The sequence below is a fragment of the Papio anubis genome, chromosome 1 (assembly GCF_008728515.1).
Source record: "Papio anubis isolate 15944 chromosome 1, Panubis1.0, whole genome shotgun sequence".
Taxonomy (NCBI): Eukaryota; Metazoa; Chordata; class Mammalia; order Primates; family Cercopithecidae; genus Papio; species Papio anubis.
The window spans coordinates 104,071,013-104,098,235 of NC_044976.1; positions in this window are offsets into that span (position 1 = coordinate 104,071,013).

The window sequence follows — 27,223 nt, forward strand, 5'->3', positions numbered from 1 at the left end:
CCTTTTTTGTGTGTATGTCTCTGCCAAGATTTCCTATCAGGATGATGCTGGCATCATAGAACGATTTGAGGAAGACATCCACCTCCTCAGTTTTTTGAAAGAGTTTCTGTAGAAGTGGTACCAGTTCTTCTTTGTATATCTGGTAAAATTCTTCTGTGAATCCATTAGGTCCAGAGCTTCGTTTTGATTTGTAGGATATTTATTGCTGCCTTAATTTCATAGCTCATTATTGCTCTGTTCAGGAAATTATTTTTTTTCTGGTTCAGTCTTGAGAGAATGTATGTTTAGACAATGTATTAATCTCTTCTAGGTTTTCTAGTTTGCTTGCATAGAAGTATTCCTAGTAGTTTCTGATCATTATTTGTATTTCTCTGGGGTCAGGAATAACATTTCCTTTATCATTTCTGATGGTGTTTACTTGGATTTTTTTTCTCTTTTCTTCTTTATTAATATAGGTAGAGCCCTAACTATTATTAGTATTTCAAAACAAACAAACAGAAAACTCCTGGAATTATTTATCTTTTAAATATTTTTTTGTGTCTTCATTTTCTTCAATTAAGCTCTGATTTTTGTTATTTCTTCTCTTCTGCTAGCTATGGGATTGATTTGTTCTTACTTCTTCTTCTTTTTTCCCAACTGTGATGTTAGATGGTTTATTTGAAATTTTTCTAACTTTTTGATGTGGGCATGTAGTGCTATAAATTTCTCTCTTAATGCTTCCTTATCTGTGTCCCAGAGATTCTGGTATGTTATATCTTTTTTTCTCATTGGTTTTAAAGAACTTCTTGATTTCTGCCTTAATTTCATTATTTATCCAAAGGTCATTCAGGAGCATGATGTCTAATTTCCATGAAATTGCATGGTTTTGGCTATTTTCATAGTCTTGAATTCTATTTTTATTGCACTATGGTCTGACAGTGTGTTTGGTATTATTTCAGTTGTTTACATTTGCTGAGAATTGTTTTATGTTCAGTTATGTGTTCAATTTTAGAGTGTGTACTTGAGGCAATGAGAAGAATGTATATTCTCTTGCTTGGGGACGGAGACTTCTCTAAAGGTCTATCAGATACATGTAGTCAAATGTTGAGTTCAATTCCTGAATATCTTTGCTAATTTTCTGCCTTGATAATCTGTCTAATGCTGTCATTAAAATGCTGACATCTCCCACTTTTATTGTGTAAAAGTTTTTGTCTTTTTGTGGCTCTCTAAGAACTTACTTCATTAATCGGGATGCTTTTGTATTGGGTGCATATATATTTAAGACAGTTAGGTCTTCTTGTTGACTTGAACCCTTTAGCATTATGAAACACCCTTCTTTGTCTTTTTTATCTTTGTTGGTTTGTAGTCTGTTTTGTCTGAAATTAGGATTGCAATCCCTGCTTTATTCTGTTTTCCATTTGCTTGCTAAATTTGCCTCCACCCCTTTATTTTGAGTGAATAGGTGCCATTTTATGTGACACAGATCTCTTGAAGACAGCATACCTTTGCATATTGCATTTTTATCCAGATTGCCACTTGTGTCTTTTATGTGGGGCATTCAAACCATTTACATTCAATTTAAGTATTGATATGTGTGGATTTGATTCTGTCATTGTGTTGTTATCTGGTTATTATGACAGCTTGTTTGTGTGCTTGATTTATAGTGGCACTGGTCTGTGTGTTTAGATGTGTTTTGTATTAGCTGTTAGCAGTCTTTTCTTTCTATATTTAGTGCTCCTTTCAAGATCTCTTGTAAGGCAGATCCGGTGGGAAAAAAAAAAAAAAAAACAAAAAAACAAAAAAACAAAAAACCTCCCTCAACATTTGCCTATCTGCAAAAGGATCTTATTTCTCCTTTGCTTAGGAAGTTTAGTTTGGCTGGCTACAAAATTATTGGGTTAACATATTTTTTCTTTAACAACGCTGAATATAGGCCCCCAATGTCTTCTGACTTATAGGGCTTCAGCTGAGTGGTCTGCTGTTAACCTGATGGTGTTAACTTGATAGGTTACCTGCCCTTTCTCTCTAGCTGCCTTTAACGTTCTTTCATTTTCACCTTGTAAAAATATGACAGTTATGCATCTTAGGGATAATCTTCTTGTGTAGAATCTTGTAGGAGTTCTCTGCATTTCTTGAATTTGACTGGTAGCCTCTCTAGCAAGGTTGGGGAAGTTTTCATTGATGATATCTTTAAGTATGTTTTCAAAATTGCTTGCTTTCTTCCTCTTCCTTTCATGGATGTTAGTAATTTATAGATTTGGCATCTTTATATAATACCATACATCTTGGAGGTTTTGTTCATTTATTTTTATTCTTCTTTCTTTATTTTTGCCTGATTGTCTTATTTCAGAGATCTCATCTTCAGGTTCTGAGATTCTTTCCTTAGCTGGAGTTACTCTGCCATTAATACTTGTGATTGCATAGCAAAATTCTTGTATTGTGTTATTCAGCTCTGTCAGACCTGTTAGTTTCTTTTTTTATATGGGTTATTTCATCCTTCAACTCCTGTATTACTTTAGGGTAATCCATATTTTTCTTGGATTGGGTTTTATCATCCTCCTGAATCTTGATAACCTTTGTTCCTATTCATATTCTGAGTTCTATTTATGTCATTCCATCTAGTTCATGCTTGCTAAGGACTATTGGAGAATTGCTGCAGTTGTTTGGAGGATGGCCATTTGTGTTACTGGAGTTCTTGCATGGGTTCGTTCTCATCTCTGCATGTGGGTGTTTCTTTAAGTGGGTTATTTCCTATATGGGTTATTTCATCTTTCAACTCCTGTATCACTTTAGGGGAATCCTTATTTTTCTTGGATTGGATTTTGCCATCCTCCCAATTCTTGATAGTCTTCATTCCTATTCATATTCTGAATTCTATTTCTGTCATTCCACCTAATTTATCTGAGCTAAGTACTCTTGTTGGAAAACTGCTGCAGTTGTTTGGAGGATGTACAACACCCTGGCCATTTGAGTTACTGGATTTCTTGCACTGATTCTATGTCATCTCTGTATGTGGGTGTTTCTTTAACTGCAGTGTAGATTGAGTCAGTTAATAGACTTCTTTTCTGGATGGTTTCATCAGGCTGAGGCATTGTGCAGGATCTTTATTTGAAACTGACTTCTTATCTCTGGTTTCAGAGGGGGCATATGTTAGTGAAGAATTTTTGGTGTTGAAGCTTTGGCATGCGATACAGTAGGTGGCACTCAGGCTTATAGGTCAGTTGGTAGACTCTTGCTTGGTTTTGTTGCTTCCCTATATTTTCTCACAGTTGCAGCTGTGTTCCTTCTCAAGTCTCTGAAGGCATTGACTCCCTTGAGTCCTGTGGCTTTGCACTCCTGGGCTGCTCACTACCACTCTGAGACGATCTCAGTGTTTGTTTCTTCCCTAACGTAGATATATCAGAGAAAGAGACCTTAGTGGTTGTGATCAATGGTCTTTTGCTTGTCCCCTGGGGGCTCCACCTTGGGGAGATGCACATCAAAAATTTATCAGTGCAGTCAGCCCAGGATGGAGAATCTGTGCTGTAGGCCCAACCCTGGTGTTCCCTGTCTGGTGACAAGCAGTGTAGGGTGTGTGGACCTGTGGGAGATGAACTGGCTTCCTGACCTTCGGTCAACTGCAGTTGGTTGGAGGTGTGGATAAGGTACTTAGAGTTTTTGCACTTTCATTAGTCTGTGGGACGTCAGGGTAGTTCCACTGCAAAGGCAGTGGTAGAGAGGCTGTCAGTTGCCATGTGAGGCTCTATTGAGGGAGTTGCCAAGTTGCTGCTGGCTTCATAGTTCTGGAGAGGGGAGGCTGGAGGCCCAGACCTGAAGGACTCGCATGGTGAGGAGATATGAGAATGGGTACACACATAACAGTGTGGCCACTTTTCCATAGGGTTGCTGTGGGATGCTCAGGGCCTGCTCCCATTTCCAGTTCTAGGATTTTCCGGTACCTGGAATTATCACTAGTGAAGGGTATTGTACAGCAAAGATAGCAACCTGCCTCTCCCTGTGAAAACTTTGTCCCAGGGAGGTACACACCTGTTGTTGGTCCGAATGAACCTGTAGGAGGTGATTAGAGACACCAGTTGGGAGGTCTCACACACAAAGGAGAAATGAGATTGAGGGCTACTTGGGAGGCTGAGGCAGGAGAATCGCTTGAACCCCAGAGGCGGAGGTTGCAGTGAGCCAAGATTGTGCCACTGCACTCCAGCCTGGTGACAGAGTGAAACTCTGTCTAAAAAAGGAAGACAAATAAAAATCTAGGCATATTTTCATTGAGCATCTGTGCTGTGCTGGGAGTCCACTTCAGTCCCCAGTTGCCTCGGACACTCCAAAGCCTGAAGATAAGAATAGCTAAGTCATCCAAGCATCAAAGATGATGACCCACCCCTCCCTCTGGGAACTCCATCCCAAGAAGGTTTGCAACCTCCATCAGCCAGAGAACACCACAGGATGTAGTTGGAGACTCCAGTTGGGAGGTCTCACCCGATGATGAAAAACAGGATTGGGGATCCATTTTAAAAAAAAAAAAACCAATCTAACTATGTTTTCATAGGACAACTGGGCTGTGCTGGGGTTCTACTTCAGCCCCATATCACCTTAGACTCTCCAAAGACCGAAGGCTGAAATAGCTGTCACCCAAACAGCAAAAAAATGCTACCTGCCCCTCTCTCTGGGAGCTCCATCCCAGGGATGTTTCAAATCTCTGTTGGCTGGAGAGCACTGGCAGGGGTGGCTCGAGACCTCAGTTGGGAGCTCCACCTTATAATGAGGAATCAGGTCAGGGACCTGCTTTTAAAATCAGTTTGGCACATTTTCACAAAACAACCATGCTATGCTGGGATATTCCCTCTGCTGCGGGTCAGCTTGGACTCTCCACAACCTGAAGGCTAGAAAGTCTAAGTCACCCACACAACAAAGACGGTGGTCCAGCCTTCCCTCTGCAAGCTCCATCCCAAGATTCCAGTGAGGCTTCAAATCTCTGTCAGGTGGAAAACATTGATGGGAGTGGCTGGAGGACCCTGAGGGAAATCCCACTCAGGAGGAGAAGCAAGACTGGAGCCTGCTTAAATATGCAGGCTGGCCACGTTTTCATAGAGCACCTGTATGGTGCTGGGGGTTCTTTCCTTTCTCAGTTAGTTCAGATACTCCAAAGTCTGAAGGCTGGAATGGCTATGTTGCCCAAACAGCACAAATGGTGACCCACCCCTGTTCCCGAGATCTTCATCCCAGGGAGGTGCAATACTGCTACTGGTGGCTGGCTGGGATTTCATATCAGTGGGTCTTTTCCTGTTAGATGGCATGGACGTGGGGCCAGTAGACTGTCGCTGCTCAGTCTCCTCGATTCAGCCTCTTTTTTAGGGATATGTACGGGGTGTAACCTCTCACTTGGTCAGAGTCGAAGCTACTTTTGCTGGGAAGCCTAGAGAGCCTGAGTATCTAAGGCTCTGAGGTCTCTGTGCATGCCTGAGCTGCTGCTCTGCAAGACTCCATGTAACTTTGTATGTCAGACTGAAAGGCCTGGTGGAGTGGGTTCACAAGGAGATCTCCTGAACCGAGGTTTGCAAAGATCTGTGAGAGAAGAGTGGGTTCCAGGGGTCACACATTCACTTACCACTTCCCTGGGTCGGGGAGGTTTCCTTGGTTCTGTGTTGCTCCCAGGTGGGCCATTGTCCTGCCTCGCTTTTCCCCATTCTCCGTGGGTCAAGGTATTTCCTTGATTAGCTCCAGTGCAAGCACCTGGATATCACAGATGAAGGTATTGTATTTACTGGCCCCTTCTGTTCCTCTCTGTGAGGGTCACCCACAGAGAGGGTGACTCTCCCCTCAGGTGGGTTCACTAGAAGCAGCCACCTGCTTCTAGTGAACTGTCCTGGCCACTTCCACCTGATAATATTTTAATTGAATTATTCACTATATGTTTTTAATATAACTGGTGAAAATGCAAAAGTAAATATATATGCTAGAAAAATAATTAAATAATTCATAAAGTAATATAAAGCATGAGTAGTTCTGAATTGATGGTTTTAAATCTTGCCACCATGAATAAATCAGGCTTATTTATGTTAGTAGTGATTTTTTTACAATCTAACTTATATGCAATTCTCCAGAGAATAAAAATAAAAATATATTAAAAATTCCCTTTGTAAGACTAGAACAACATTCTGTCAAAACCAGGCAAGAGGAATATAAAAAAAGAAAATTACAAGTTAGTGTTGAATATTAATATGAGTGTAAAATTCACCCAATATCTTATAAAATACAATAAATTCTTATCACATTTTACTTCAAAAATGCTAGCATGACTCAACATTAGAAAGTTTATAAATATTATAAAGTATAAAATTGATCTAGGAAGAATAATATGATATTCTCATTATCTGCACAAATGACTTGATCAAATTCAACAACCACTCATAATTGAATTTAACTTTTTTTAGGAAACCTAAGAACGGCAGAATCAAATCAAGTCAAACATTTCTACCAATTTTTTTTTTTTGTAAGACTAACCTTTCAACTTAGAAAAGTTCAATGCTTATATTTAACACTTCTATTCAGTAACATACTGGAAGTTTTGTAAGTGCAACAAGTAATATAAGTAGATTATATGTGAATGTGAAATAAAAATAACTGATTCAATCTTGAGTAGACAATGATTATTTACATAGAAAATTAAAAATGGTTTTTTTAAAGGTCTCGAGCCACCCTTGCCAGGGTGGAAGTGTAAAAGTGCACAGAGTTAAGAAAATTTTGGCTTTATAAAATCGAAACTGTGTATAATTTATACATTGGATATTAATCAATGGAGACACATTTTGCTTGACATCTATAAAAATTATTTAAAAGTTTATATTATATTGCTTGTTTTAACGCCCCCAACCACATATACACAAATAAAGATCTGTATAATAATAATAAAAGCTGACTGTAAGTATAATATGCCTAGATAATAATATTTAGTTCCTAGTAACTGCTAACAGACATTAGTAATAATGATTCTCTTCAGATGGAATTAGAAATATATTTGTATTTCTCACGAAATTAGCTTAAATGGACCATCCTGGCTAACACGGTGAAACCCCCTATGTACTAAAAATACAAAAAAATTAGCCGGGCATGGTGGCGGGCGCCTGTAGTCCCAGCTACTCGGGAGGCTGAGGCAGGAGAATGGCGTGAACCTGGGAGGCGGAGCTCTCAGTGAGCTTAAACATCCAAATCTCTCTCTCTCTCTCTCCCCCCCCCCCCCTCCCCTCTCTCTCTCTCTCTCTCCCCCCTCTCCTTTCTCTCTCTCTCTCTCTCTCTCTCTCTGTCAGGTACTAGGAAATAGGTTGTGGGTTATAAGTTACAATTTCTATTATTTAGTTCTTTTACAGTTTGTATTATTGTTACACTTATTTAAATCAATGAAATAACAGGATATTCTTCATCTCTGCTTCAGACATATTTTATAAAATGATGCACTCTAATTAAAATTACAATTTTTAAAGCACTAATGAGAAAATAACTCTATCCTGTAAGGAGTAAGATGAATGAGTTTGGATTCTGTCTTGCTTCAGCTCCTCTCCCCTTATTCATCTCCTTCAGTTAGTCCCAAAGAAAGCTTTCAGCTCTGGATTATCAATGTCAGATGCAATAGAAGAATTGTACCTAAGAAATTTGAAAGTTGACAAATATATTAGTGTGTAAAGGAAATAATGGAATTAGGATATATAAACCAGTAATTGTGGTCGAAATAAAAGTGCATCATCAGAGGAAAAGAAGACGTGAGAAACTATATTTCCAGCTACACTGACATTCAGGTTAAGGGATAGCAACCTCCTTTTAAACATAATGCACACTCTAACAAATATCGTAATAAAAATGAAAGTAACTTCTGAATTTTTGTTTTTTAATCTCAGGCTATGTAATGTATCATACTCAAGATGATCACAATTGGATATTAAAATATATTTGTTGTGTCTTTTAAAAAATATTAAATTGTTATTGTAAACTTCACATTAAAAATTTGTCTGCAGTAATAACTAAACTTTTAAAGTGTCAATTAATGATCATTAGAACTGAAATAAAGCTTACATTGAAATAATAATAAAAATAAATAACAACTCAAAACCTTGTGTAATAAAATTCTTAAATTCTCCAAAGTATGGATTATATGAAATTATGGGTTCTGTAATGAAATTTCTTATGCAATGAATCAGCAAGGTGATGGTGTTTATGGCCTTTATATTTTTCCAAATATTGTATTCTAAGTTTTCACTTCAAAGGCAATTCACATAAGAAGCTGCTAGAGTGCACTTTTACCCTACCTTTCAATGACAAATAGATGCACTTCATCCTATTAATAGATTCTGTAATTAAAAAAATACATAAATAATCCTTTTAGTCTAAAGTCTCTCATAGAAATACAATAATCAAAGAACTTTCCAGAAAATCATTTTGGTGAACACACTAGAAGCTTTCACATGCAATATACTTTCAATACATTAAACACATCATGTATTGAAGTGTTTGTTAAATATACAATTATCCTCCTGATCATTTTGTGTTTTAAAACTGCATGAGTACCTTCTATTTATTGTAAACTAAAGCATTAGTATTTGATATAGCAGTAGTAATTAAGGACTTACTATGGGAAGATCCTGAGAAAATGATGGATGGATATAAACCCATTACTAATAAACAACTTGTAATCTAACAGAATAAATTACTAACAAGTAACTATATTTTAAAAGAGTGAATTCAGATATATTTATTGTTCCTGTGTGTACAGATTAAAGAAAATATTTATTCTGTCTGAGTGGTTTCACTGAGGAGGTATATGATTTTGGCCTTGAAAGACAATAAGGATAGCATTATATTGTGAATGTAGAAAAGGGCAGAGAGAAAAACATAAGTAAATGGAGTAGTAAAATACTGCCTGACTGCAGTATCTGTCTCACATAGAAAAGACTGAATATGGGTCATCACGTTATAGATGGCATGAGAGTTTAAAGAAAATTTGGGACAACTTAATGGTTTTTTAGGTGAGCTAAGGGAAGAAGGACTGGGTAAACAACTTTTCACATTTATAAAAACACCTTTCTAAATATTGAAAATAAGTTAAAAACAAAACTACTGAAATGCGTATGTCTGTTGTTTCAATACTAACAAAGAAAAATGATTGAATCTGGCAGTATTTTAAGTGCATATTATTTAGTAAAAAAGAACGATGAAATATTGTTTTATTTATTTTATTTTATTTAGTACATCAATAAAATAACATTTCACTGAATATTACCAAGCAATGGGCATAGAATGATAGGCACTTAATAAAACCCATCAAGTACAGTAAACATACCAAAAGCAATTACTTGAATAAAATTAACAGTAATCTCTTGTTTGTTGATATATTTGCACAGGACCTAAGTTTTGAGTTTGAATTTTAATTCAATTCTTAACCTATAAGAATCCTTAAGTTGATTCAGTTTTCTGCAGTACCAGATACACACTTCATTTCTCCAATTTTGTTAATTATCGTGTATTTTATCCAAAAGCAATGTCTTCTATTTTTGAATAACAAGATGACAGCAGATTGATTCTTTTTTCTTCATCCTTTTGTTTTCAAATACTTTTGTACATATAATATGTCCAGGCAACATCCTAGAAGATTCTGGGGATATTATTCTCCTATACAAACACACATATATACTCATGAAAACAAAGAACAAAATATTAATATACAAATGAATAATTATATACAAAATACATATTCAGATTAGTAGTAAGTGACAAGAAGAGAAAATAATTAATAAGGTTTGGAAGCTAATGGCTAGAGGGAACGGTGACAATAACTACAGCAACCAGATATCGGAGTCGAAAAAGATGACAATGAGTCAGCATGAAACATTCCAGCCAAAGATTCTAGGCCAACAGCAACCATTGGGACTTCCAGCAATGATGAACATGTTCAATATATGTGATATCCAATATGCTAGTCATTAGGAACATGTGCCACCTGGCATTAGAATTATGGCTATTTAACTGAGAAATGAGAGTTGAATTGTCTTTGATTAATTTAAATTCAAAATACCCCAAGTAGCTGGTGTCTACTCTATTGGAACAGCACAGCTCTAGGCCCAGAAACAATAATAGCTCTTCATGTGGGAATTGTTTGGCCACGTTTGAGGAAGAGAAGAAAGATCAATGTTATTAGTTTACAGGAAGCATGGTTGAAATTATACCAACATGGGAGTTTGGAAAGGAACAGGAAACATGCAGAGTGATCTAAGCCATGTTGAGAAGTAAGGCTTCAATCCAATTAAGGTAACCATTGATGTTTTTAAAAATAATTTTATTAAGGTGAAGGGTACATAAAATAGTGTTAATCTCTGTCTCATGTTAGTCAGTGTTTATTTTCAAGAAGCAGAAACCAGCCACTGGGACTCTTTTAAGCAGAAGCAGTAGAAATACATGCAGAGGCCGACTTTCCATAAGGCTAATGAAGCTTGTTTTAGAGGCTTTCATTTGTACTGGTTTTAAGACTCTAAGAGAGGACATTGTACAATATTTGCTTGGTTAAAAATTTCCAAATAAAGATATTTTATCTGCATATTAATACTCTTTCCCCTTTCCACTCTCCCTTCTCCTCCATTATATTTGGAGATTTATTTATGGAAAAACTGATGCATTTACTTAGTCTTGATGGGATACACTTATATGGATCATTTCCAAGTAAAGTTAAACTCTTGCTAACTCTTTCATTTTAGATACGGCATTGAGAAATAGTACTAATCACCAAACTTTGAAAATCCTAACTCACCCAATGAAAATGCAAGGCCAACATTTACATCAAGATAAAAACAAGTACTATGGCTCCTGTCACTAGGAGAATGTCTGCAACAGAGGATTAAATAATGGTTGAAGTCTATAAAGACAAAAGTCTTTCAACCATCATATGCAAAAGTCTAAGTGATGATGTGTTCCTCATCAATGTCTAAACAAAATGGAAGTTCCTTCATGTCAGAAATATACTTAAAATGCATCAAATAAAATTAGATGTGTTATGTGTGTGTACATGTCTGTATGCACACACACGCAAATTTGTGTGTGATGGATATATTGTCATATATATACACACATATGGTATATATGCAGTATAAATCTAACTGTAGATAAAAATTGTGCCAGAGTTTATCAGAATTTCAGATTTTTTGTTTTGGAAGGCACAAAATGATAACAATGTTATAAACAATGGATATGGTTTTATGTAAAATCATGTTTTATGCATATAACTCTCAAAATTAAAAAGAATATTCAAGCAATCATGTTAGAGGCAGAAATAAATTATTTCTATTATCTCTACATAAAATGATATTATAAAGTTATTGTCACATGAAGAAGTGATCAAAGTTACTGATTCCAAAAAAAAGAAAATGTTTAGAAGTATATAAAACACTTATTGTATTTTTAAGTTATATTAATTTTTCTATACTTTGTGATATTGTTTTATAGTTTTTTGTTTGTTTGTTTGTTTTTTAGACGAAGTTTCTGTCTTGTTGCCCAGGCTGGAGTGCAATGGAGCGATCTTGGCTCACTGCAACCTCCATCTCCTGGGTTCAAGCGATTCTCCTACCCCAGCCTCCCGAGTAGCTGGGATTACAGGCGCCTGCCACCATGCCTGGCTTTGTGTGTGTGTGTGTGTGTGTGTGTGTGTGTGTGTGTGTATAATACTTTAAGTTCTAGGGTACATGTGCACAACGTGCAGGTTGTTACATATGTATACATGTGCCATGTTGGTGTGCTGCCCCTATTAACTCATCATTTACATTAGGTATATCTCCTAATGCTATCCCTCCCCACTAACCCCTCCCCACAACTGACCCGGTGTGTGATGTTCCCCTTCCTGTGTCCAAGTGATCTCATTGTTCAGTTCTCACCTATGAGTGAGAACATGCAGCGTTTGGTTTTCTGTTCTTGTGATAGTTGGCTGAGAATGATGGTTTCCAGCTGCATCCATGTCCCTACAAAGGACACAAACTCATCCTTTTTTATGGCTGCATAGTATTCCATGGTGTATATATGCCACACTTTCTTAATCCAGTCTGTCACTGATGGACATTTGGGTTGATTCCAAGTCTTTGCTATTGTGAATAGTGCCGCAATAAACATATGTGTGCATGTGTCTTTATAGCAGCATGACTTATAATCCTTTGGGTATATACCCAGCAATGGGATGGCTGGGTCATATGGTGCATCTAGTTCTAGATCCTTGAGGAATCGCCATACTGTTTTCCACAGTGGTTGAACTAGTTTACAGTCCCACTAACAGCGTAAAAGTGTTCCTATTTCTCCACATCCTCTCCAGCACCTGTTGTTTCCTGACTTTTTAATGATCGCCATTCTAACTGGTGTGAGATGGTATCTCATTGTGGTTTTGATTTGCATTTCTCTGATGACGAGTGATGATGAACATTTTTTCATGTGTCTGTTGGCTGTATGAATGTCTTCTTTTGAGAAATGTCTGTTCATATCCTTTGCCCATTTTTTGACGGTGTTGTTTGTTTTTTTCTTGTAAATTTGATTGAGTTCTTTGTAGGTTCTGCATATTAGCCCTAGTAGAGATGGGGTTTCACCATGTTGACCAGGCTGCTCTTGAACTTTTTACCTCAGGTGATCCACCCACCTCAGCCTCCCTTGTTTTATAGTTTTTAAAATGTTTATTTTGTCATTTTTTCTCATTCTAATATTTAACTTCATTTCTCATTCTATATACAAAATTTTGTATTTTATCCTTTCTAATTGACTCTCAAATAGTTCTCATGAAACCTATATCTGCCCATGAATAAATATAAGTTACTTTAATATATTTGAGATTGAGAGAACATTCTGTATTGTCTTGGCTTTATGGAATGACTCCCAGAAAAAAGACTACAAGAATAGCCAAAGCAAAGGTAGTTACTACATGTGCGCAATGGGGGAGTAGATAATCAGGAAGCTTCTGTTGTAACTGTCATGTTGCAGCACACACCATCATGGATGGAATCTAGGGATCAAAAAGCGACTGCTCTCAATCTTGAAACTGCTTTACTAGACCCATGATACTCATCACCTGACCCTGGAAGTCTACCACAGAAAAATCTATGTGTCCATGATCTGTCTGGGTAGTAAAAAATAACTGGAACAGAATGACAATGTCCTCTGCCTGAACTCTGCTTTTCAAATAGCACATCTCATTGTCAGAATCCAATTCTCATGCAAAATAGTCTATAAGACAGAGTAGGATATGTTGTTTTTAGCTTTTCAGCTTCCACGATACAAAAGGACACTAAAAATTCACACTGCTGACCAGTCTCATGTTAGCCTATTTCTGGAGCATCTCCTTCAATACAACGCTTCCACATCTTTTAAAATAACAACAGCCATCCTTTGACATCATGCCTTCCTCCAACTATAATCTTATTGTTCTGGTGTATTTTATAGAAAAGTGCTTTGAAAAAGTTTTCTGGACTGTTCCACTTCCACATGCCCCAGATATTCCTCACGTTCCTCCAATTTGGCTTTGATGTTTCTCACTTTATTTAAAATGATTTTGCCAAGAATGAGTCAAGTTTTGTTACAAATTTAGTGTCAAACTATTGCTCTGATTTTCTCAAATTCTCTGTAAGATTTCATACAGTTAATTACTCCTTTCTCCCAATTCGTCTGTTTTTCTATGATATCACATGTCCTTAGTTTTTCTCCTACTGCATTATTGTCTCTAGTTTTTCTCCTACCTGTTTTAGTCCCATTTTTTGGCTTTTTAAATACACACATACACACACACACACACACACACGTATACACACACAAATTCTCTCATACATACTTTCTGCATTTTTTGTGGTAAATCCATTTATTGGGTATACTTTGTCTTGTTTCTTAGATTATTTTTTTCTATTGAATATTTTATTTAATAATTTGAATATTCTTCATTTCTAAGACAGGCTTTTTATACTAGTATATTTAGGCTGGGTGGCTTAAGCAATAGAAATGTATTTTCTCACAGATTTCTTTTTGTTTTCTATAACAACGTTTCATCAGCTGTGAAAATTGTGGAGATAAAGGCAGGTAGTTTTATTCCTATGACAAACTATTTTTGTTTTTTCTTGGTTTCTTTTGTAATTAGTAACTCATTACACCCTACTCACTTCTCTACCTAGCAAGGAATACCTTCAATCAAAGGCCAATGTGATAGAAGATGTTGTCTCCCTCTTTAAGATTATCATACCATAATTACCTTGAAGTGTGTTAGTATTCCACATTCCTTAATCAAGCTGTAGGGTTGATTCATATACCTATCAACTGCCCCTAAATTTATTCTGTACTCTTTGTCATCTCAGATGAGTCTATATTTGATATGTGATTTCATTGACTTGTTGCAAATGAGAACTGATATAATGCCGGGGAAAATGGGGATACTTACCACCATCTCAGCTATTTCATTCTTCATACTTGTTGTGACAATTAGTAGTTAGATAGGTTATGACTCCTAGTTCTATGTTTGGGATGACTATCTTTCCTTGGAAGTTTCAGCACCGAAAACCTGCTTTTTTACTATTCTATTCATGTCAAATGAAGCTATACCATTTTGAGTACATTTTAGACCCTGAAATATACATATGTTAGAACTTGGTGTTCTTCCAAATTTTTCATATAATTGAGTTTGACTTATTTCCACAATTGTCCTAAAGTTTACCTCTGCCTTTCAGATGGTTGGTTATTTTTGATTCTGCTAGAGATTCTATCTACTTACTTTAAGTTATTTTCTTAACATACATAAATCCTGACAATTTTGATCCTTATCTGAAGCTCAATTTATCTTAAGAAGAAAAAGAAAAGAGAAAAATTCAATTTATCAAAGACTCTAACCTGTGATCTTGTCATATACTATTTATAAATTTGTTTAAAAATGAAAATTAAAATATTCCCCTCTCATTTATTCCTTTGTCCATTTCAACGCAAATTTTAAAAGGAGGAAGAAATCACATATGTGCTTGAATTGCCGTCTTCAACAAAAATCAGAAACTGCATGTAAAATGACAACATACAATATATTTTATTAGTTGATTTATAGAATTCTTATGTCCACTAAATATGATAAATTTTCAGCTATCTGGGTGAGTTAAGCAAGACTATGCACGAAAAATCAAAAGGTGTTGTTCAACTAATTACAAGTTGAAAGTAGAAATCAAAGACAACCACAGCAAAATGGGGTATAAATCAATTACAGAGCTCAATTGAGGAAAGAAATCTCCACAGGAAGGGGAGATATTCCTGAATTATTTATAAGGTTGACTATTGTTGACTTTATTTTGCATTCTGGGTTCCTATTAATGCACTATTTACAGGTATATTATGATAGAATTGAAGAATCTTAGATAGAGTCTCCTGAATTCATCCACCTTATTAATGCCATGGCATGGCAATTTTGACAGTGGAACTAGGAAAGATCTAGCTTGTCACCAAGAAAAAAAAAAAAAAAGTGTGATATATGCATTGAAATAAATGTCCTGAACATGTTGAGCATTTTATATTTTCCCACTCCATTTAGCCTTCTTGTATATGTGGGCCATGTCATAAATAAGGTGGTGGTCTAATATACTTTTGCATGCCTTCTGACAATCCCATGGAGACCTTATAGAAAAATGAGACTGTGACGAGAGAGTTTTCTTCCTCCTTACTTGAATTAGAATCATCAGCAATATTTAACTTCATAAAATCTGTTATACTCCTTAAAAATAGTTTTCACTTCATTGAGGAATGTATTTTTCATATTGCAAAAAATATAAGACAATTTTTCATCCCTCAACAAATGGAAGACTGTGATGTTTAATCAGTTGAAATCACATAGATTACTTAAAGGATGTTTCTATACATATCAAAATGTGAAGCAATGTGGACTCCTTCCAAGATAAGGAATATTTAGAAAGAATCATAACATCTTTGCCATATATGCATGTGTGCATACATATTTACATACATATATAATTCAGGAGATTATAAATTTGGTATCAAAATTATAGATATTTATTATTTTTAAAAGTAGTTATATATTTATCAGATGAAATAAATTTTTTATTTTTATCGGTACCACCAGAGGGCTTTTGATTATTTCTTTTTCCAAAAAAACGTTTCTAATTAGTGACTGAGTCTTATCCATTATAATTATAACCATTTCCTAATTCTCTACTTTGTACTTTATTCTTATCTCTTCATGCTTGAATGCTTATTTGGCAGTTTTAAAAATGAATTATGTCATTCCTGTACAGCCTAAACTCTCTTCTAGGATAACTTCTCAATTCTTCTTCAAGAGCCATTCTCTTTCCATATTGCAATTCATTTTTCATACTGTGATAAGTCAATACTCCTAAAACGAACCTTCTATCATGTCACGTCTCGGCTCAAAAATGTTTAGTTATTTCCCATTGCCTACAGGATAAATTGCACTCTGAGTCTGACACTCAAAGCTTTCAAAAATGAAGACTAAATGATCTTCTCAGAGTCCCTAAACTCTTAAATGTAATTCACTCAGGCTAAAAGTTTCAATCACTTCCTCAGAACACACTTTTTAGTCTTCCCACTTTCACATATCCACAGTTGCCACCACTTTTCTCTTAGCCAGTATAAATCCGAACCATGTTTCAGGAACCAACTCAGATTTCTTCTCCCCACAGTAAATGGTGAGGTGTTATCTCTATTCTTCAATAGTCTATAGTAATTATTTCTCATAAATTTTGAACCAAGCAATAATTTGCTCAATGAATCTATCTGTTTCACTGCCATTTTAAATAACATTCAGAATATCTAATTTGCTTTAAACACTATACATAAGTTAAGTCTCATCTTTCTAATACTTTCAGTGAACTTTACAGGCACTTATGCATTCTAAAACACATATTTCTATGTAATACATTCAAAAGCAATGCGGCTAACAAACTATTTTACTACAGAGAAGTAAACTCATATGGCCATACTATGAAACATCAAATGAGGCAACTACAGTATTATAGACTTTGTAGTAATCATAGAATGCATGTTTATCCAGCTTATGCAATATATTCAATAGTGCTCTATCATCATGTCAAATAATCAGAATTAAGTTTACCACTGTTAAAACTCAACCTCTCATTGACAAAGGATGAGTTTATTTTTGTATTTTCATGCTCCTCATATATTTTGATGAAGCTAGATTGTTCCCTGGACAATAAAGAAGCAGAAATCTTTACTGCTCTTAGGTCCTGAACTTCTGTCTCAAGTACTTGGAATCCTAAGCCAAACTCTGTGATATTTGGTTTTCCTACTTTCTTATTTTTAAAGAAGGTAAGCCATAGCTCGGGGACGAGAGTAAGACTGTGGATATAGCTGGAACTCATTATTAATCAAACGTCTATATTTACCACAGTCATTAAGCTACCTTCCTAGAGCCTAAATAAATAGAAGAAAAGTTTCTGCAAATGTACACTGTTATTATTGATTTTCTTGGTATTTCAAGATTTTTGTTATAAAACATAAGCCTTGATGAGAATCATATGAAGAATGTCTTATGCTTGAACTAGAAGCAGCTTATCCTTCCCAGAGGATATACCTAAAAAAGAACAAACCAGAATTTACTCCTTAAACCCTGGAGCTGAGTTCATTTAAAATAGCCCATCCAAGCATCTGGACTTTTCATCTTGGCTTCTCCCACCTTACCAGTCAGCCTTGTGAGAGAGTAAGACAACAATTGGAGAAAAGAACTCAAGGAAAGATAGTAGCTACCTAACGCCGGGGGTGGGGGGGTAGATGAAATCCTAGATATGTTGAAAATTCTGATCCCAGGCACCAATGCCCTCTTAATGTCCTTAATTTTATTACGTTACTATAGTTCCAACCTTACTTATCATATAATAGCTATATTATCTATTTACGAGAGTTGTCTAGTTACTTAGAGTCCTGAGTCTGTTTCATGTGTTTTAATAAAATTAATCAGATTATTGAATATCCACCACATTCATTAAATTGATAGATTTTGAGAACACAAAGTAAAAAAAAAAAAAAAAATTACTGAAGTGCATGTATTTCTTATTCTAAATAAAGGGAAAATATACAACATATAGTATAGAATTTCTATTTTATATTCTACTGCTATGAATAAACTACCACAATAATAAGAAATAAGAAAGTCCAGATAACTGAATGAGCTAATATCTTATGGCAGAATAATATTTGCCATAATCATTATGTAATAATAATAAGAAGAAAAATAAGAATAAGAAGAGGAAGAAGAGGAAGAAGGAGGGGAGGAGGATGGAAAGGAAGAAACAATAATAACAAAATTATACCAATAAAAAAGTAATTATAAAAAATCAAATTGAGGAAGGGCGCAGTGGTTCATGACTGTAATTCCAGTACTTTGGGAGGCCAAGGCAGGTAGATCGCTAGGTCAGGAGGTCGAGACCAGCCTGATCAACATGGTGAAACCCTGTCTCTACTAAAAATACCAAAATTAGCCAGGCGTGGTGGCGGGCACCTGTAGTCCCAGCTTCTCAGGAGGCTGAAGCAGAAGAATCGCTTGATCCTGGGAGGCGGAGGTTGCAGTGAGCTGAGATCACGCCATTGCACTCCAGCCTGGGTGACAGAGGGAGATTCTGTCTCAAAAAAATAAAAAATAAAAAAATAAAAAATCTAATTGAGGTACTATTTCAGTAGTTAGCACTGAGAGACAATAAAAAATAAAATAATGAAAGAGAAAATGGGGCAGAGTAATATATAAAGAAATCATAGAAATAAATCATCCCAATGGAAAAAAGACTTAAGTGGTTTAAGATCAAGATCACAACAACAAACAGACAAAAATTAACATAATCCACATCTTGACACATAATAGTTAAATTTTAAAGTGCAAAAAGTAAGGAATGTATACTGCAAACCTTTCTATAGAAAGAAAAATAAAAATAGTTTAAAAGACTAAAATTCAGTTGATAGCACATTTAACAATTGTCTTTTAATTCTGAAAAACAAAATCTTTTATTCCAGCGTTTGCCATTCAGTCAAAACTATCATTCATATTTGCAACTATCATAAATTGATGCTAAAAATATTAGCTTTATAAGGGAGGGATTAGGTTCATAAATTAAAATAAAAAATTCATCTTAGTTTCATTCTATGGATGCTACCAAATATCTTTATAATTTTGTGTATTTGATCAAACAGAAAGTGCACAAATCACCTATCAGTTTGAAGGAAATTAAAGAGATAGAACTGTATGTTAAACAGTGCCAAAAGGAATGCAAAACTTTCCAACAAATTATCCATTTCCATCAGTAAAAAATAGGACAGAAGAAGGAAGATAAAAAGACTGTTAGATAATAGAAAAAGATTATGCAACGGAAAACCAAAGAAAATGTTGAATCTTGTTTGAAGTTTCATTCCTTTTTTTGGACACGTAGTTTTGCTCTATTCAGGCTGGAGTGCAGTGGTGCGGTCATAACTGACTGCATCGCTGAGACCCTTTCTCCTCAGCCTCTGAAGTAGCTGGGACTAGAGGTGCACACCACCACACGCAACTAATTTTATTTTATTTTTTTTTAGTAGAGATTAGGTTACACTGTGTCGCCCTGTTGCCCACGCTGTTCTCAAACTTCTGAGCTCAAGCATTCTTCCCTTCCTGGCCTTACAAAATGCTGACATTACAAGCATGAGCCACCACACCTGGCCTGGATTTTAATTTTAAAAATCAGATTTCAAGGGACACTTCAAAGCCAATTTGCGAAGTTTGAATATGAACTGCATAATACATAATATTAAGTAGTTATTTCTAAAATTATTAGATGCGATCATAGCCAGGTGATCATATAATTTTCAATATTACTATCAATTAAAGTGACATAACGATAGCAGAAATTACATGATGTCCATGATTTATATTAAAATACTGTAGCTAATTAAGAACTTTAAATTTGTGTAAATGGGATGGTGGGATGGGTAAGAAATGTATAAATAAAGGAAGATTACTGAACTTTTGATAATTGTTGAAGCTGGGAAATAAGTAGCTTGGGTTTATCATATTACATCTCTACCTTTCTGTTTGTTTGTTTGTTTTTGTTTTTGAGACAGAGTCTTGCTCCGTTGCTAGGCTGGAGTGCAGTGGCATGATGTCGGTTCACTGCAACCTCCGCCTCCGAGGTTCAAGTGACTCTTCTGCCTCAGTCTCCTGAATAGCTGGGACTAGAAGCATGCGCCACCACACCACGCTAATTTTTGTATTGTTAGTAGAGAGGGGGTTTCACCACGTTGGCCAGACTGCTCTTGAGCTCCTGACCTCGTGATCCACCCACCTCAGCACTGTTTTAAAAGTGATTCTCAGCAACTACAACTTTTTTACATGTGTAAGAAATTGTTAAAATCCATCACCTTTGAAATCCCTGAAAGTAACCACTATTGTAGGATACACTGCTGAGAAAAGTTTCGTAAGCTCAGGAGCAATAAATGTGGTATAAGAAATGATGATAAAATAATTTAGTAAATCCATAACTGAAAAAAATTGGTTTTCTAGGTAAAAATGAAACAAGATGAGTTGTGTACAATTTTAAAAATCTCACCTACAATTGTTATAATTTTGTAGAGGTGAAAATGAAGGCTAGAGAAATACTGACTTGAAATGTGAATGTAATGATCAAAGGAACAGATGTATAATGCAGAACTTTCATAAATAGAAGTGTTCATCAAATGGAATAAAAATAAAATAAACAATTGAATAACAGAAAAAAAGAATAATTGAATAGTTCAGAATGTGTACAGAGAGGAAGAATATAAGACTTAAACCATGATATGGAAAATAAAAAATAAGAAAACACAATGAATAGAAACATTTCACAAATTACAGCAAAGATCAACAGGATGAATTCACCAATTAAATATAGAGTCATCAGTTAAAATCAATGTCAATTTACAGTTTATGTACCTAAAATGAAACCACATAAATAATGTGCAAGTAGTAACACAAGGCATGTACAAATAGGTTCTAGCTCTGCTTACCTTAGGCAATGAACATAAGAAAAAATAATCTATTTTTTACTACTTGAGAGATAGTAATTCATCTGCATTTTTTAAGTCTCTGATTCACTAAGAATTTAATTCTAGGCTGGTTTCCTAGGATGGAGAGGCCACTGTGTTTGCTTAATCGGCCATCTTGAACTGACAGTGCTTAAGTCTCTTATGAAGGACATCTTATTTCATTCAGATAGCATTCTGAGGTTTACTACTTTCCAAATTTCCAGCCTTTCTATTCTCTTTCTCGTTTCTCCTCTCATTCTCACTATCCATACTCTTCTCTTCTCTCCACTTCCTTACTTCTGTTTCTCACATCTCTCTCATTTCTTAACATCATCAAAAATCTACAAGATGCCAATCAACACAGTAGTCCAATAATTTGATCAAAATCACATAGATCTTTTTTATTTAAAAGTACAGCCTGATTCACAGCCTTTCTCTTCTCCCTCTAAATATTCAGGGAGGATGTTCTGCAATGATAATATGAAGACAATTGTTTTTCAAGTTGGACATATCATTGCTTTTCATTTGTCATTGTAAATCCAAATTGGCAAATTGTAGTGTGTAATATAGGCTACCCAGCTTCTTGGAAATTGTGAAGAACTTTTCTGTATTCAAGGTAATTCGAGGGCTTCCTCTCTTCTGAGTAGTACTAAAAAAACATTTATTTAAATATACTATCCAATCACATTCTAGAATACATAATTACATGGCACATTTCCTTCAAGCCTACTTATTATCCAAGGTAAAAGTTTTCTTAAGAAATCATGAGACTGGGCTTGTATCTTAAGCATATTTGTTTCAAGTTCTATGTCTGATTTTTTAATTATTTAAATGACATTTTCTCTTTCTATTCTTAATTTCTCCTTTAATCTTTTAATTAGTTTAAATATCATTTATTTTTACATCTTTTTAATACACATAAAGTCTGTTTTTTTTTCCTTTAACTAAGAAGAAATTAGCAATGCAATAAACCAAATTCTAAGAAAGACCCTTAGTTTATAATTCTTCTACAGCTAACATCACCCAAGGATCTATAACTAATGTTAATATTAAGCTATATCTAAGTCTCATTGTTTTAATAATAATAGTTAATATTTATTGGGAAAACATTTTATGCCAGGCACTTTGCTAAGCACTTTACATGTATTAATCTAATTTAATCATCATATTACGTTTAGGTATTATTAGTCTCCTTCTTTTCAAGATGTGAAAATAGAGCAGAGAGATTAAGTAATTTACTTCAGGTCACCTAAGAAGATTTGTTATCTTATTAAAATAAATCAGCAGACTATTTAGGATATCCAAGTGTAACAAATATAATATACACTAATGTTAGGATGACAATTCTAACCCTTATTATATATAATTTTGGAAGATATTTTTACGGTAAAAAGAAATATAATCATGAATGTGCATTTAAAGATCAAATTAAAAGATATTTCTCAGACTAATGCTCTTTGAAGTAATTTTGTTATGCTTTAGTTAAAAATTCTAATTATAAAACTAAGACATCTAATATTAAATTGAACAAGCTAGAAAATACAAAAGCAATTACATGAAAAATGAGTATATAGAATGAGCAGCATATAACTTATTTTTGTACCAAGGAATGAATAAAATAATTTTCATGGTATGCCACAGAATCAAACAAATTGCTTCAGTCTGCTGAAGATTGTATTGCTAAAGTGAAATATATTTTTTGGGAGTTTACATTAGAATTTTATCATAAAGTACAAGAAAACAGAATTCAGTTAAAGTGTAATTTACTAAGCTGCTATTTCCCCTAAAATTTAATGACTTTTTTGTTTACATGAAAATTCTAAGAAGCTAGAAAACTGAGCATTATAATATGAAATCAAGGAGAGTTTTATCCTTTGTTAATCTAAAACTAAACTCTTACCTTAGAAAAACCGATCTGTAGCTGTTAATTCTGTGTTTTAGAAAAAAAAGAAGTGTCAATAAAGGAAGTAACGGAGAATTATGGAATTAAAATCTTCTTTTAATATTTGAAATGTAAACACCAATTTGGCATGTTGAAGTGAGCTTACAATTCCAACATAAAAAAAAATGGAACTGTGTTGGATAGGTCAGAAAACAGCAGGTACCATTTGGACTAGATTGAAAAATGAATATTTACCATTTACTAGGAAGACAATGGTAGCATAATATAACTTTAGTGTTCTTGCTTTTATGAATAATCAATGGATGATTAAGTTTGTGCAGTTTCAAAATTTAGGATGGATATTAAGTTTCACAAGACTTAAAATCAGAAAATTATGTAAGCCGTATTTTTATAACTGAAGAGTCATTTTTAATATGGAAGGTTAATTAAATTTGCTGTTCCAAACCATTAAATGTAATATCAATAACAATGTTTATTCCCATAAGTATAACGTTGAAAGCCTAGAGAATGAAAGCAAAAAAAAAAAAAAAAAAAGAAAAAAAAAAGTAACCTTTTTCAAAAGCAGAAAAAATAAATATTTGTCACCAGCGTCTTTACATTTGTATTTCAAAACTTTGCCAAAAGAGGGCAAACCAAGTCTATAGACGATTTAAAACAATCTTCAATAAATTATTGTCAGGTTACCAAAGAAAAAGGCTTTTCATTCAGAGATGGTGCTTGATGCCTCAGATTGCTTTAGTGAAATGAGGAAGAAAATAAATTATGAATGTTCATTGACTTTGTATGCTAAAGCTGGAGGCAATATCTCTATAAATATACAAATTGTAATTAATCATTCAAATTATTTGCCTTTATAATTAATGGGCAAAATAATATTTGAAAATATTCATGAACCTGGAAGATTGAGAGAATGACGTATTTTACCAACAAGCTGAAATTCAGTCTCTATCAGTGTGAGCAAGAAATTGGTAAAGTGCTGTTTTAGCCTTTCTGAATCAAGAATGGTCATATTGCTTGATTGCTCTTTCTTTGTACTTGTTGTTGTGGAAATATATTAAAGTACTTTAGGGAGAGAAATATATTTATTTAATATGGATAATTCATTTCATTTAGTATTCCATTTTACGGTATGATTCAGTGTGACAAGAATAAATTAACCCCAATAAATTAATCAATATCAATGTTTTATCCAGATATACAAGTAAAGTAAAAGTTTTTAAATAAATACAAATTTGGGGGATGAGAATCAAAGTAATAACTTGAACAACCAGAAACCTGAGATTATGAATGATATCTTTGTATAAACCAGTATTTTCTTTATCAAACCATGAAGAATTCTTATAACTCAGACTTATCTATTCACTGAGAACATTCTGAATTCAAAGGAGTATATTTTAACAATAGTTGTATTATGCAAAATTCACACATTACATGATGCCCCCTTTAAACGTGTACAATTCGATGCTTTGTAGTATGTCCACAGATATGTGCAACTATCACCACAGTCGATTTTAAAACATTTTCATCACACAATAAAAGCCTGTTACCCTTTACCTATCATTTCTCTAAACCAGGGGTCCTTAACCCCCAGGCCACACATTGGTACTGATCTGCTCCTTGTTAGGAACTAGGCCACATAGCAGGAACTAATGAACTAGCATCACCGCCTGAGTTCGAGCTCCTGTCAGATCAGCAGCGGCATTAGATGCTCAACAGGAGCACAAACCCTACCGTAAACCGCGTATGCCGGGAGCTAGGTTGCGTGCTCCTTATGGGAATCAAACTAATGCTGCATGATCTGAGGTGGAAGTTTCAGACTGAAACCATCCCTTCCCTCTCCACCCCGCTGTCCATGGAAAAATTGCCTTCCATGAAACCGGTCCTTTGTGCCCTCCAAAAATTGGAAACTGCTGTTCTAAACCCTCAATACTCCGAAGGAACACAGTAAGCAACCACTTATCTATTTTCTGTCTCTATGGATATCTTTCTTCTGAACTTCATTTCCAAGATAGCATATAGTATGCCATCTTTTGTGACCGGCTTTTTTTCATGTAGCATAATATTTTTGAGGTTTATGGTTGTGGCATGTTTCAGTACTTCATTCCTTTTTGTGGCTGAGTAATATTCCATATATGGATTTTTTTTTATTTCCCTCTTGTTGCCCAGGCTGGAGTGCAATGGCGTGATCTCAGTTCACTGAAACGTCCGCCTCCCGGATTCAAGAGATTCTTCTGCCTCAGCCAGCTGAGTAACTGGGATTACAGGCGCCTGCCTCCACGCCCACCTAATTTTTTTGTTGTTGTTTTTGTATTTTTAGTAGTCACAGGGTTTCATCATGTTGGCCAGGCTGGTCTTGAACTCCTGACCTCAGGTGATTCGCTCGCCTCAGTCTCCCAAAGTGTTGGGATTACAGGCATGAGCCACCTCACCCAGCCCCATTTATGGATTTAGCATGTGTAAATCCATAAATCTGTTGATGGACATTTGAGTTGTTTCCAAATATTGACTATTATGTATAGTTCTTGCATAAATACATGGATACAATTTTTTGTGTGCATACATGCATTCATTTTTTTTTCAGTTTATACCTAAAAGTGGAATTGCTGTGTTATATGGTAACTCTAGATTTACTCATTTAGGATCTGCCAGACTATTTTCCAAACTGACAGCATCATTTTAGTGTCTGCTGACGATGTGTGAGGGTTCTGATATCTCCATGTCCACACCAGCATTTTTAATCTCATTTTAAAATTTCAGCCATTCTAGTGTTTGATAAGTGGTGACACATGTTTTTGATTTGTCTCCCTGATGACTAATAACTTGGGCATATTTTCATGAGATTATTATATTTGCATATTTTCCTTAGAGAAATGTCTATTCTGAATATTTGCCCATTTTTTAGTTAAGCAATTTGTCTTTTTATTACGGCGTTCTATGTGTTCATCATACATTTGATATACAATTTGCCATGAAGAGGTTGCAGGGAGCTGAGATTGTGCCACTGCACTCCAGCTTGATGACAGCGTGAGATTCCGTCGCAAAAACAAAAGAAAACACAACAAAAATACAATTTGCCTGTCAGACATATAATTAGCAAATACTTTCTACCATTTTGTGGTTTTTCACTTTCTTGATGGTGTCCTTTCAATTACAAAAATTTTTAATTTTGATGAAATGCAATTTACCTATATTGTTTTTTCTTTTGAAGCTGATGTTTTTGGTGCCATATTTAAGATTCATTTGCCAGGTCCACGGTCATGAAAATACCGTATCTTTTCTTCTAAGACTTTTAGACTCTTAATTATTATATTTAGGTTGTTGATTTCTTTTTAGTTAATTTTTTTTTTTTTTTTTAATGGAGTGACTTAGGATCCAACTTTATTTTGCATTTGACTACCCAGTTTCCAGTTGTACCAACTGGAGCAACCCAACTATTTGTTCAAAGCCTATTCTTTTTCCCATTGAATTGTCTTGGCACTCTTGTCAAACTTTACTTAATCATATATGTATTGGTTTATTACTGCACTTTTGTTTCTGTTTCATTGGTCTACATGCCTATCCTTGTTCCAGTACTACATTGATTTGATTACTGTTTCTCTGTACTAAGTTTTGAAATTGGAAAGTGTTTCTTTTGTTTTTTCAAGATTATTTTGCTTTTCTTCAATTTCTTTTCATCTTTAGAATTAGCTTATCAGTTTCTACAAATAGGTCAGTTGGTATTCCGGACAGGAATGACATTGAATCTGTAGATCAGTTTGGGGAATATTACCTTCTTAAAAATGTTAAGCCTTTATTCCATTGACATGAGATTTTTTTCCAATTATGCAAATCTTTTAAAGTTTCTTTCAATAATCTTTCATAGCTTTTACAGTTAAATATTGTGCTTATTGAGTTAGATACATTTGTAACAATTTCATTCTTTCGATGTTGTTATGAACCAAACTCTTTTCTTAATTTCATTTTTGAATCATCCCTGGAAAATATATAGAAATCTCAATGGTTTTACATATTAATCTTATATTTTGCAACTTTACCAAGAATTTATTAGTTCTAATATTTTTAATGGATTCCAAATATTAGTTCTAATATTGTATTAAATTCTATGTATATTAAGCTTGTATTTTGTAACCTTTCTGAGCTAAATTATTAGTTCTAATTTTTTTTAGTGAATTTCATATACAAGACCATACCCTATGAGAAAAATGACAGCTTTACTTATTTCTTTCCAATATGGGTGCCTTTTTTTTTTTTTTTTCTTTTTCTTGACTGATTGCTCTGGCTAGAACTCCCAGTATAATGTTC